This window comes from Lissotriton helveticus, chromosome 11 (genome assembly GCF_964261635.1).
Source record: "Lissotriton helveticus chromosome 11, aLisHel1.1, whole genome shotgun sequence".
Lineage (NCBI taxonomy): Eukaryota > Metazoa > Chordata > Amphibia > Caudata > Salamandridae > Lissotriton > Lissotriton helveticus.
Window position 1 is genome coordinate 643,034,804 of NC_136072.1, and position 12,160 is coordinate 643,046,963.

At 47.1% G+C, this 12,160-nt stretch overlaps 1 protein-coding gene across 1 annotated transcript in view; it reads left to right on the forward strand.

The window, feature by feature from the left end:
- The window catches only part of PLEKHA2 (pleckstrin homology domain containing A2), a 662,181-nt gene that overhangs the window by 521,183 nt on the left and 128,838 nt on the right, over positions 1 to 12,160 (forward strand). The gene's annotated exons all lie outside the window — the stretch shown is intronic.

Genomic DNA, 12,160 nt, shown 5'->3' on the forward strand with positions numbered 1-12,160 from the left:
CCAATGAGTGTTTCATTACCATCAAGAACCTCTACTTATCAATCAATTAATCAAACAGGATTCATTTAGCATGGCTAATCACACACAAGGGTATCCAGCTGCTGAGGGGCTTACTACTTCAGGAGAGATCAGTTGAACAGCCAGGCCTTGGGCCCTTTCCTGATTTCCAAAAGAGAGGGGGAGGTGAAGAGGGAGGTCGCTCCAGGACTTAGCAGTGAGGTAAGAGAAAAAGTGTCCTCCACTATTGCTTCGGCAGATGTGGGGGATGTGAGCGAGGGAACGGGAGGTGGAGCATAGGCATCTGGAGGATTGGTGGAAGTTCATGCGGTGGTGGATGCAAGCTGCTCTTTGATGGTGAAGGGTTTGAAGGTGTGGATAACCATCTTGAAATGACATCTCTTCTGAATAGAGAACCAGTGAGCTGCTTGAGGTGAGGTGTGATGTGGGTCCATTTGGTGAGGTCGAGGATGAGTGTGTCAGCTGAGTTCTGTATGGTCTGCAGTCTCTTCAAAAGGTGGTTAGTGATTCCTATGTAGAGTGCTTTGCTGTAGTCCAAACAGCTGGTTACTAGGGCTTGAGTGACGGTTCTCCGGGTTTCGACTGGGATCCTTTGAAGATTTTATAGAGCATGCTAAAAGTGAGGAAGTAGGCAGGTGAGACTGCGTTGATCTGGCTTTTCATGGTGAGCTTGCTGTTCAGGATAATGCCACAGTTGCAGGCATAGTCTCCTGGATGGGCAAGGGTCCTAGCTCTGGAGGCTACCAGGAGTCATTTCATGGGGAGGTGTTCTGTAAAATCAGCACTTTTGTTTCGTCTGTGTTGAGTTTCAGCCATTTAATTTTAATTCAGTCAGGGACGCTTATCATGCAGCTGTGGAAGTTGGCCTTTGTGGTCAAGGGTTCTTCTTATAGCCAGAGGATGAGCTGGGTAGGGTATGATGCTTAAACCATGGGTTCTGATGATATTTGCCAAAGCGATCATGTAGGTGTCGAACAGTGTGGGGCTGAGGGACGCGACTAAAGGGACGCATCAGATGATGTTCCTGGGTTCCGAGGTGAACTGTGCTAGGTGGATTCTCTGGGCTCTTCTGGTAAGGAATACGGTGATCCATTTAAGGAAGTCTCCTTGGATTCCTATCTGATGAGGCCTCTTGATTAAGGATACGGTGTCAAACACTGCTGAGAGGTCGAGGAAGATCAGGGCCACCTTTTCTCTCCGGACAAGTAGTTTTCTGATTTTGTTGGTGGCAGCGATCAGGGTGGTTTTGGTGCTGTGGATGGTGTGGAATCCGGAATGGGAGTTGTCCAGAAGATTGTTGTTTTACAGGTGTTCCTTGAGTTGGTGGTTGATGGCTTTTGCAAGGACTTTGCTCGGAAAGGGTAGCAGGGAGATGGGATGGTCATTCTTGAGTTGCTAGGGTCTGTGGATAGTTTCTTGAGAAGGGGTTTGACTTCTGCATGTTTCCAATATTTGGGGATGGTGGTCATGGTGATGGATTCATTAAAAAAAGGTGGTGAGCTCATTGCTGATCTTCTTGCTCCAGAGTTTGAAAATGTGGTGGGGACAAGGATCCGTGGGTGCTCCTGAGTGAACAGAGTTCATGATGGCTGTGGTGTTCTGCATGGTGAGCTGGTCCTAGGTAGTGAGTAGGTGGTTGGGGTTTATATCTGTGGGAGTGAGGAGGCTGTGAATGTCAGTGGGGCTGGGTTGGGGGTTCAAAGTTTTTGTAGATGGTGGAGACCATTGTGTCACAACGTTCCTGGGAAGGGGCAATGGCATTTTTTATGGCTAAGAGGTTGGAGAACTCTCTGACAATGGTGAAGAGTGCTTTGCGGTGGTTAGAACAGGCATCAAAGCCGTTCACTAGGGTGCTTCTTATATGTACATACACCCCAGTATACATTTTCGATTCCCTAACCTCAGGTCTAGTTACTGTTATATCTAAATTTATGGTCTGTGGTATTGCTTATTATGGTCTTGAACTTTGATACACGTTGGCTTGTATTTTTGCTGTTTTCACAAAACGTGGCATCAGTAATTGGAGCAGAGCTTTCTTTAGAAATGGCTGTGAAACATGCACTGACAACTGCCGCACTGTACAGTCAAGAAAATCCCAATTCAAGTGTCATTTCTATTTCAATGTACTCCCAGAGATTCATTTCATTAGTATAGTACAGAGCATGGCACACACTGTACTAGAGGATTTATACTTTTAGCATAAATTGTGCTGTAAAAAAGTTATTTAAAGGTGTATTTTAGTTAAGGGTGAAGGGAACAAGGTAGCCGATCATTCATCATGCACTTTGTCATCCCTTCCCACATCTCTTTCATGAGATTCTCCTCCAGTGTTATGACCTTTTACTCCTTACCATCCTATGCTGCTACTATTTACCATAGCTTCTTTTTCATAACCCCCCTTTCCTCTTGTCTGTACCAAGGCCTCATGCTCCTGACCTCCATCCATGGTAACCGATATCCTGAGATTCCCTCCAGTTCTGATGCACTCAGTCTTGGTTGTAAGGGGGGTATATAATATATAAATATCTAAGGGAATGTTTAAAAACTGTAAAACATTAAATCAGTATTATTAACCACATCGCTGCGGCAGATATTCCGCCGCAGCGCTAAGGGGCGGGGGGGCCGCGCGGCGGGCGAATGCTGGTATCGGAACCGCTCCGTCACCAGCCGCGGTTGAGCTGTGCTGATGACGGAGTGGTTCCGTTATGGCCCTGCCCGCTTCATAGAATGTGCCGCGCAGGTGCAAAATCAGCGCCACGCAGGCGCATCGGGCAGGCCATGACGAACCGCTCCGTCATCAGCACAGCGCCACCGCGGCTGATGACGGAGCGGTTCCGTCATCAGCATGGATAGGGTTAAAATTGCAAGTAATAACAATAGGTACATGACACAAAGCAATATTCATATCAACATGTAACACATACAGCAGCATTAGAAACCGCATATTAATAGGACAACCTCATATAATACACACTGGTGACTTTTGCCACAGACAATTAGAGGGAAATAATATTGGTCATCAAAGGGCATTAGACCCATCCATGATTTCGGTTAGGCCACATTTTTTGTTAATTGCACATCTTTTTCACACCCATCCAATGAGGCCAACATTAAGAGCTGATTACAAGTTGTGCAGGGTGGTATCTCCACAGTACATTTTCTCTTCCCCCTCCCCCGTCATTATGAGCTTACAAGGAGCAGCCTGGTGCCAGGTAAATACTTTGTTCCTTGTCACAAATTTATTCTACTAAAGGCAAGTGGTATATGCGAGCAAAAATTGGATCGGAGTTTGGGAAAAACACAAAGTACAGGTTTGAGAATACCGGCCAGATTTGATATTTCCAGACGCGGTATTCCTGTGCCCCCCTTACCTGCCACTTTGGAATTCTGCCAGTGCCTAATGTTAGGGACTGGGGGCCATTACTTACCAGCGTACAGCTGTGCCACTGCAGCGCCTCAGAAATGACATCTAAACGTGTCAACAGATTTAACAGCACAGCTCTGGGGACATCGGCAGCTTCCTGTACTGCTGGGGATCCAAGGAGAGATTTGTATTAAATCATTCATCACCCACCCACACTCACATGAGGGCATTGGCCTGCAGTAATGACTCTCAGCTTTTCTACCAAAATGGAAAAATTGAGTTTTGCAGAGGGGACATGTTGTCCTTCAGATACATCTTGAATTTTATTTTCCAGAACAGTTTTCATTTTGCTTCCTTGTGAAAGACATTATGATGGCCAGTGGATAGTCTGATATTGAAAAGGGAAGCCCTGACAATGTGGAAGTGAGACACATCCATGCACACCAGGGCCTGTATTTTGATATGGGTGCACTTCCCATAATGCTTTATTTGAATTGTAAAAATCATAAAAGGGTGGATCTTACCACCATGTGATAAACATCAATAGGTGACAGTTACATCTAGTTAAAAACAAGCCCCTAAGTACATCGTATCCCCTGTCACAACACTCATTTGATGGTCCCCATGTCTTAATGAGACAGTTATCCCCTTACAAAGTGTTACACCTGTTTTTTTTGTTTTTTTATAACTTTGTTTGTATATTTGTGCAAAGTCGCTAATGACTTGTGTCATTTTATCGTTAATTTTATCATGTCATTTGTTGCTGTTTTTATGCTGATTCAAAGATGTTGATGTTTATCACATGGTGGTAAGATCCACCTTTTTATGATTTTTACAAATCAAATAAAGTATTATTATGGATGGGTGCACTTCCCCTGTTTTGCGCCACAGCGCACCTTCAAACAGGAGCGCCATCGACAAACTGGGAAAGTGCGCCCTTTTATGTTGAATGTGTTGCTGTAAGGGCAGCTGCGAACGCGTGCTGCCCTGAGGGCAGCGCATTCAAGTGAAATACGGAGTGGCTGGTTCAGAGCCGCTCTGTGTTTCACATTGCAGGCAGCAACCCGCCTGCACTTTCAAAAGGGATTAGAGATCACCTTGCAGGTGGGTGCAATGAGTGACTACACCCGCCTGCAAAAATGTGTGTGGGGGTGGGGGGTCCATGGCACCCACTTTCATCCCTCGAGAAGGCTGCTTCAAGGGGCAAATTGACAGAGTGTCACCTTTTTGTGGCACACTTTCAGTGCGCCTCCTAACAGCTTTTTAGGTCTCGCCTGTCGATGCGCATGCGCATCGAGCTTGCGAGACTATGGGGGCTTATCCACTCTTTATCCAACTTGCAAGGAATCGTGGCGATTCCTTGCAGTGCACGAGAAATTGAAGCTCAATGCGCATGCGCAATGAGCTTCAAAGCGCGTGCACAAGCCCCCAGCCGCCTGCATTGCCTGCTCTCTCTGTCACAGCCTCCCCCAGCTCCGCCTCCTCACTTTTGATTGCACCGCCGTTAGGCCGTGCCTCCCCTACTCTACTCCCCCCTCCTTCTCCACTCCCCCTCACGAGTGTCGCATTTCTCCTCCCCCCTCCCCCCAGCCGCCTGCCTTGCCTACTCTCCCGCCCCCTCACTTCTTGATTGCACGGCCGCTAGGCCGTGCCTCCCCTACTCTCCTCCTCCTACTCTCCTCCCCCCTCCCCTTATCTGGCCTTCCCTCCGTCTGTTCCCTCTCCCCGCTCCGCCCCCTCCCCTGCCCGCAGTCTGTTCGAGACATCTTCGGAAGCACGAAATGCCCTATTGCAATGTAGCGTTTGCCTTTTGAAGAACATGTTATTTAGAAGAAACGGCTATATAGTTCCCAGAAGCTCAACAACGAGAAAGTAAAGTGGTTTCTGGGTAAACTGCTTTTCGCGGTGATTTGGGGACAATGAGGGGAGCCGAGCACTGTGTAAAGATGGCACCATAATTTGCTTAAATCCTGCTGATCGTGTTGAATCGATACCCAGTGTGGCTTCATGGTATTAAAATATTCGGTCACTCGCTTTTGGGGGGACCTAAGGCTTCTGAAGGTCCAAGGCCCCAGAGATGTTTGTTAGACATGCGAAAAGCCAAGATCTGTACTTCAGGGCGTATTTCCAAGCCTCCTGCCCTCCGATGCCTCACTTTTAATATGGAAAAAGTGGCGCCAGAGGCTTGTAAATCAGCCCCTTCTTTTGCACTCGGGGCTCTGGGCGCAAGAAACGATTTGTCATTAACACAAACACAGTTAGAACCCAAGCCCTCTTCTTACAGCCCCCTTAACTTGATACCCCCTTGCTGACTTATGTTTATATTTCTCACCGGGTCTAGGCTGCTGGAATAAAAGCAGCGCACCTATTATTCTGTTGGGCAGTGAGAAAGCTCCCTTCACCTCGGAGTTACCTCACAGGTTGTACCTGTAGCACGTGGTGGTAAAGACTGACTACGAGGGCCGACCGGAGCAGGGGTCAGAGCTCACCTTTTACTGAGAACTTGAACTACATGTATTTCATAATCAGTCTCCAGCACCAGATGCGCTCCGCTGCCCGGGGGTGTCTTCAGGTGTGGGTACGCGGGCACTGTTGTGCTCAGGACAACACGTGCTGCAGACAGTGCAAAGCCAGCCATGGACCCTATGTGGGGAATCAACAAACATGCACCCGCCACGGAAGCCCCTTCTCTGCTGCACGACCTGGCATTCGGACCCGGTGCTCCCCGCGGGTGCACGTGCCGGCTGCGCGTGCCCGCGGGCACTAGCATTTACATTTCTGAGTGCGCAGCCTGGCGACTAACAGCAACTCGTCCCCCGAACCGGCGCACATATGGCCAAGGACAGTGGGCAGTTAGGGACAGACATACTTCCAAAGCACAGGAGCAGTGACTGTCACAGACAGAATGGCGCCTCGAAGCCCGAGGTCAGGTGACTAGTAGCAGAACTCTGCAATGATGCGTTGTGAGGCGTGAACACAGGTTTAATCTGTGCATTTTTTTACTCAAAGCCCCACTTTTATATGGAAAAGCAAAACCCGATGTCCCTCATTGCAAGCAGAGTCTCAGCACCGGAGACGCTACTCACACATGAAATGGGGCCAACGGGATAGTCCGGTCATGCTCCGTCCGAGGAGCGCATTTCTACGAGATTTCTTTTATACTGAATCCGGTCTGCTTCAATGAGATGGACAAAGTAGCGCCTGGTCAAAAAAATCCGAGCTACGCTATAGCGTATCACAAATGAGTTCATAATGTAGTGCCACACAACATCTTGTCACTGTCAGCGTTTCACGGAAAGCCCTCCAAAGTCTCAAAAAAGCCCTGACACTGTAGCCCAGACAAAAATAACTTTTGCCGGTATACAATTATATAAGAGGTGTGGTCACTTTGCCATCTGGTAGAAGCGCGTGGCTTACAACAAGTGTTGACAGCACAGAGACTCTTATATGAAAGCGTGATTCCTATAGCATCTCACAGAGGTGTGCGAAAATTATAGCGCCTCACCCACATCTTTTATGACAGTTTAGAGTCTCATAAAAAGACGTCTCTACAATACCTCACATGAGCGCGAGGTCAATACAGCCCCTCACTAGAAAGTGTTGATAGCGCCTCACTAGAAAGTGTTGATAGCAGAGTCGCATAAACGCAGTGACCACTATAGCATCTAACATAAGTACGTGGGAACTATAGTTTAAAAAAAAATTGCATCGACTCTAGCGTCTAAACAACGTGTTCACTGTAATGTCTCACAAAATAACCTTTTACACAATTACATCTCACAAAAAAGAGTGATCGCGGCAGCGTAAGAACAAACACATGTAATACAAGGATGGACTGTATAGCGTCTTACAAAAAACCGTTAACATGTCAGTTTATCCAGCTTTTTGAAATTTTTTAGCTTTTAGAAATGTTTATGGCTTTTTTTTTTGTAATTCTTTAGCATTGGCTACAGGAAACAAAAATGCTAAAGATTTACAAAAAAAACCCATAAACAATTCTAAAAGCACTAACTCTAATGCTGCGAGACCTATTGCATTTCCAATGCTTGTTTACCTTTACATCCATGTCTATAATACAGCGCTGGTACAGAGGCAAGGAGATCCCCTCATTTGCATGGCTCATTTGCATATAAGGGAACACATAAGGGAACACCCCCTTGAGATAGTGCTGACCCTACTCGTGCACAAGCGTCTGTGGCCCCTTCTGAAATATGGTGGTCATGCCCATTGTGCCCCCTCCCCCCCCCCCCCCTCCCCCCCCCAGGGCACTTTCTGTAATATGGCTTTAGGTGGTACATCCAATGGGACTGACTAAGCCCGGAAGGCGCTAGGACAGGAAGACACGTAGCGAGATGATGTGACCGAGAAACACTGGGATAGGAAGTTATGAGTAGAGGTAGTTGCTGGGTCAGAGCAACGCTGGGACAGGAAGGCTTGTGAAGAGAGATACGCAGGGTCAGGGAGATAATGGCATAGGAAGACTTGTGGAGAAGGAGATGCTTGAACAGGGATACACTGGGACACGGAAACGCATACACTTGTTCCAGTTGCACTGAGACACAGAAATAGGAGACATAGAAAAAGGGTGACCCGGAGACCTGGCCACAGTAAGCTTGGGAGACAAAAGAACTGAGTTTCACTATACAGGGAACACTGGGAAAGGGACACAGGAAGATACAGACTCTAGGGCAGTTAGATAATGATAAAGCAACAAGAAATGATATACACTGGTATTGATAGACACTGGCACTTGAACAGCAAGACAATTGTACTGTCAGGAGGACATAAACACTGGGAGATGGAGATTCAGACACAAATTCACTGGGCCAGAGAATTACTGAGCAAGAAGAGCTTATTTACTAACTAAATGTACTAACTTTTCATGCAACATAGCACAGCAACCATATTTGCTGCAGTGTGTCATGCAAGGGTAAAAACAAAGTGCAAGGGACCTCTATTCTCATATTGGCCTCCTTTAACTGTCATCCCCTACGCTGGTGCTCTAAAAGGCTACCATGCATGAAGTACAGCCTCGCAGAGGTGAGTGTGCAGGCATCTTGCATAGGATTATAACTGAAAGAATATGCTTCCAGTGCAAATTCCGATGTCTATTCAACCTCATTTGAGGTGTGCTGTGCCTTGCCGCACATATGCAATGGGTGGGTTTTTTGTAGAAATTAAAGCATTTCTCCGTGATAGCATCTGCTTCATGGAGGTGTTAGATTGTCACTCAAAGTCTGGTCTGGCTATTTTAGTAGATTGGGCTTTGCCTCCAAATGGATGGGTGTTTGTCAGCAACAATGCTCCCTTGATGCAAAGCTACAAAAAGCAGCAAAATAGACTTTTGGCCCAGAGAAAGGGGCACAACTCTAGTTCAAACTCTAGTTCAAAATACCAGTGCACTGTGCAGCACTTTTCAATGTCACAAAGGCTTAGTAAACCTGGGCGCTTTTTGGAAAGTGACTTGGATAGGAGGACACTGGAACAGGAAGGAGCAGACACTGTTACAGGAAGACCCAGAAGGTGGAACATGGATCTAATGGTAAAAGTAGATACTGGGACAATTTGAAAGGGAGAGAACAGGGCAATGTGATCTTGGGCCAGATGGACTTTGCAATAGAGAGACCTCGAGACAGCGAGACACAGGCACCATGATATATAGACATAGGGACATTTCTAAACCAGCAAAAAATCTATCTGGGACAGTGCAGCAAAAGGGCCTTGGGCCAAGAAGATACAACCACTGAAATAGGAAATAGTAGACTCTGTTGCAGGAAAACAGAGACCATGAGACAGAGAGAAATAAGCCTTGGGCCCAGGGGAACTGACAAAACGATACATGGGCAGTGTTACACAGACTCTAGGATATGAGAATGCAAAAGTGAGACTGAGAGACTGACTCAGTTGCAGGGAGATACCAACATATAGTAACTACGATGAAGCAGTGATTAATTTAGGGTGTTTAATTGTGTAAACATGGAGTACATCATCCCACAGACACTCCAGCGTCACCAGCTCACGACCGTCTCCTCAACCAACTGTAACTGTCCGCCATCTGAGCGCTCGCGACCTGCGTCGCACAGAACCCCAACGACCCATGACACAATACAATGCTCATGCAGAGAATAGTCGCGCAAGCAAAATCCCACACAACACTAGAAAAAGAATACCAGGTCCATGTTACAGAGAAGCAAAGAGGCTTTGAGAGACACAGACTCCATCGATTGCACCTCTACAAATGGACACAGGGTGAGGCAAATATAGACCCAGATATGGGAGTGAAGTGTTACAATCATGAATTTTGTTACAAATGGCTTAATCCTACCTGAATAAACAACATTTAGCTTCTTCCACTTATGGCAGCTTTTATTTAACAGACACAAACCACCAAAGTCTCAGTGAATTTTACAAGAGGGGTACATGCTAACTTGTGTGAATTCGATAATGTGATCAATGAGGTAGCTTATCCAATAAGTACTATGGTCATTTGAAAACCTAGGGGCCCATTAGGGTGGCGGGTGGACTTCCGTAAGCCCGCCACCCTAGCAGTGCTGGGACCGGCCGCCAGTGGTGCGGCGGTCCCACACCGGCGATTAGGATGCCACCGTGGCGATGGCATCCTCCATACCAAGCATTGAGGTGGGTGGTGCCGCCACAATGCTGGGAATGCACTGTGTGCATTGTCATGCACAAGGTGACAGGCACCGCGAGGGGCCTACCACCATGTCCATGACAATGCAGGGGGTGCCTAAGGTACCCTCCATGTGCACCCCCCACCCGCCCGATACCCTGGGGGCCGCGAATTCCGCATGCCTTTCCCGCCACGGAATGGCTTGTTCCCGCTCTCATGCTAATATGAATGGCAGTGTCTAGCAGACACCGCCACCATATTAAACCCTTTTCCGCCCGGTCGACTTGTTGACCGGGCGGAAATGTGGCGGACGGTCGTCCAGTCCGCCGCGGTACCCCTGCCATACTAATATGGCGGGGGAAATAGTTGGCGGGCAGGGAAGTATGTAGGGCGGATCGCCACCACCATGCGGGCGGTGGCCATCCACCCTACATCCTAATAGAACCCCTAGTGAGGGATGTCCTTCGGGCTCTGTAATATTCCAGATTCATTTCAACATCTGATTAATTAGGGTTTGCCTAACCCATTAGAAGTTTATGATTGAGGGACAGCTTGAATTATTCACATACTCTCAAACACCTTTGTAAGTAAATGAGGATGTATCTTGATCACCTCTGTTATCACCAGCCCAACACAAGAGACTTATTTTGAAACTTCTATCCACGAAGCATCGAAATAGACAGCAGCGAAGTACATGCCGTGTCACTCTGGCTTACTCCACAATGAGTAAAGGAGATTAAAAAAAATGTGTATTCATTGTAACAGTACCGGTAATATTTTTCTCTGATTCATCCCTAAAATCTGGTTTTGGTCATCTTTTTTTCCCTGTCTTCCAACACCTGAGCACGTCTCTATCTGCCCCTCTAAATACCCAGGGAACACTTAATGGGTCATTTTCACCTGAGATGTACGTACACAGCGTCTCTCAAAACATTAAGTAATAGCAGTCAACAACAACACATAATTATCCGAAATACAAAAAGGGTGTGAAAACGAAAGCTTTGTGGGAGTTTCAGAAAGTCCCTCACTGCTTACAGCTCACAGTTCTGTAGCTTGGCTTGGTTCCATATTAAAATGTGATTAAAGAGTATTATCAACAGGGCCTGCCTTGGATCCACAACAAAACTACGAAAGTTTGTGCGGGTCATATCCATATTGAGGGCCTTGTCTCTTTTATGGCTAATCATGGCTTCCAAAAAGTCTACTGAGATCTGAATGTGCTGTCCAGTTCCTCTATCCTCCTCCCCTCCCCCAAATGGCCCTCAGTCCTTGGTCTAGCCTCTCTACCAGACTGCGCTAAAGGGATGAGAATTGTTTTTACCAGGCATCTTGGCTTATAAGGATTCCCAGGAGAGCTCAGGTAACCTTTACTGCCACTAGGAAACAAGTTTCTGTGTACTCACTGCTAAACACCCACACAGGTGACCACTCCTGAAAAGATGGCCGGGCAGCTCCTCCGGTATAGCGGAGGATGTTGCCCCACTGAGATGACCCCAGAGACGAAAAATAAAAAGGAAATGAAAATAACTCATTACCATTTTATTATCCATCACCGCCTCCTGAACAGGGTGCCAGGACAGAGCGGCAGCAGCATTGAGGAGGGTGGGCTGCCTTGTGCACTTGTTTAAAGTGCGCATGTTTCTTTGGCCGTCCGCCTTGGGAAGGCCAGCCGGACATGCGTACTTTAAACCTCTTAAGGCAGCTGTGTTGAGAGTAAGTGTAGGAATAGCTTGGCTTCGGGAGTGCAGATAGAGGTGCTCCCTCCAATCAGAGCACTGCTCCCATGAGCATGAAAGCAGTGCCAGGATTGTCTTGGGAGCCTGCCTCAAAGAGTGAAGAAGACCGAGGACTTCGCCTCGTTGCAGGAAGGTACGTTTTTTAATGTATTATTATTGTGTAAAATAATTGCCGCACCCCCCTATCCCCCCATCCTCAGTACCCGCCAGCCTTCACTGAAAAGACTGCAGGATGTTCCTGTGAAGCCAGTTCTGCAACAACATATGGCAAAATATCAACTGGTAATAAAGAATATCTATCCTACGTGGCTGAAGGCTCTCATGTTATTTTTCTCCTATCATTCCCACCAGCTATGCCTAGATAATACATTACATTGTTTGGGACTGTCAGAGTGTAGAATTTGACACTTA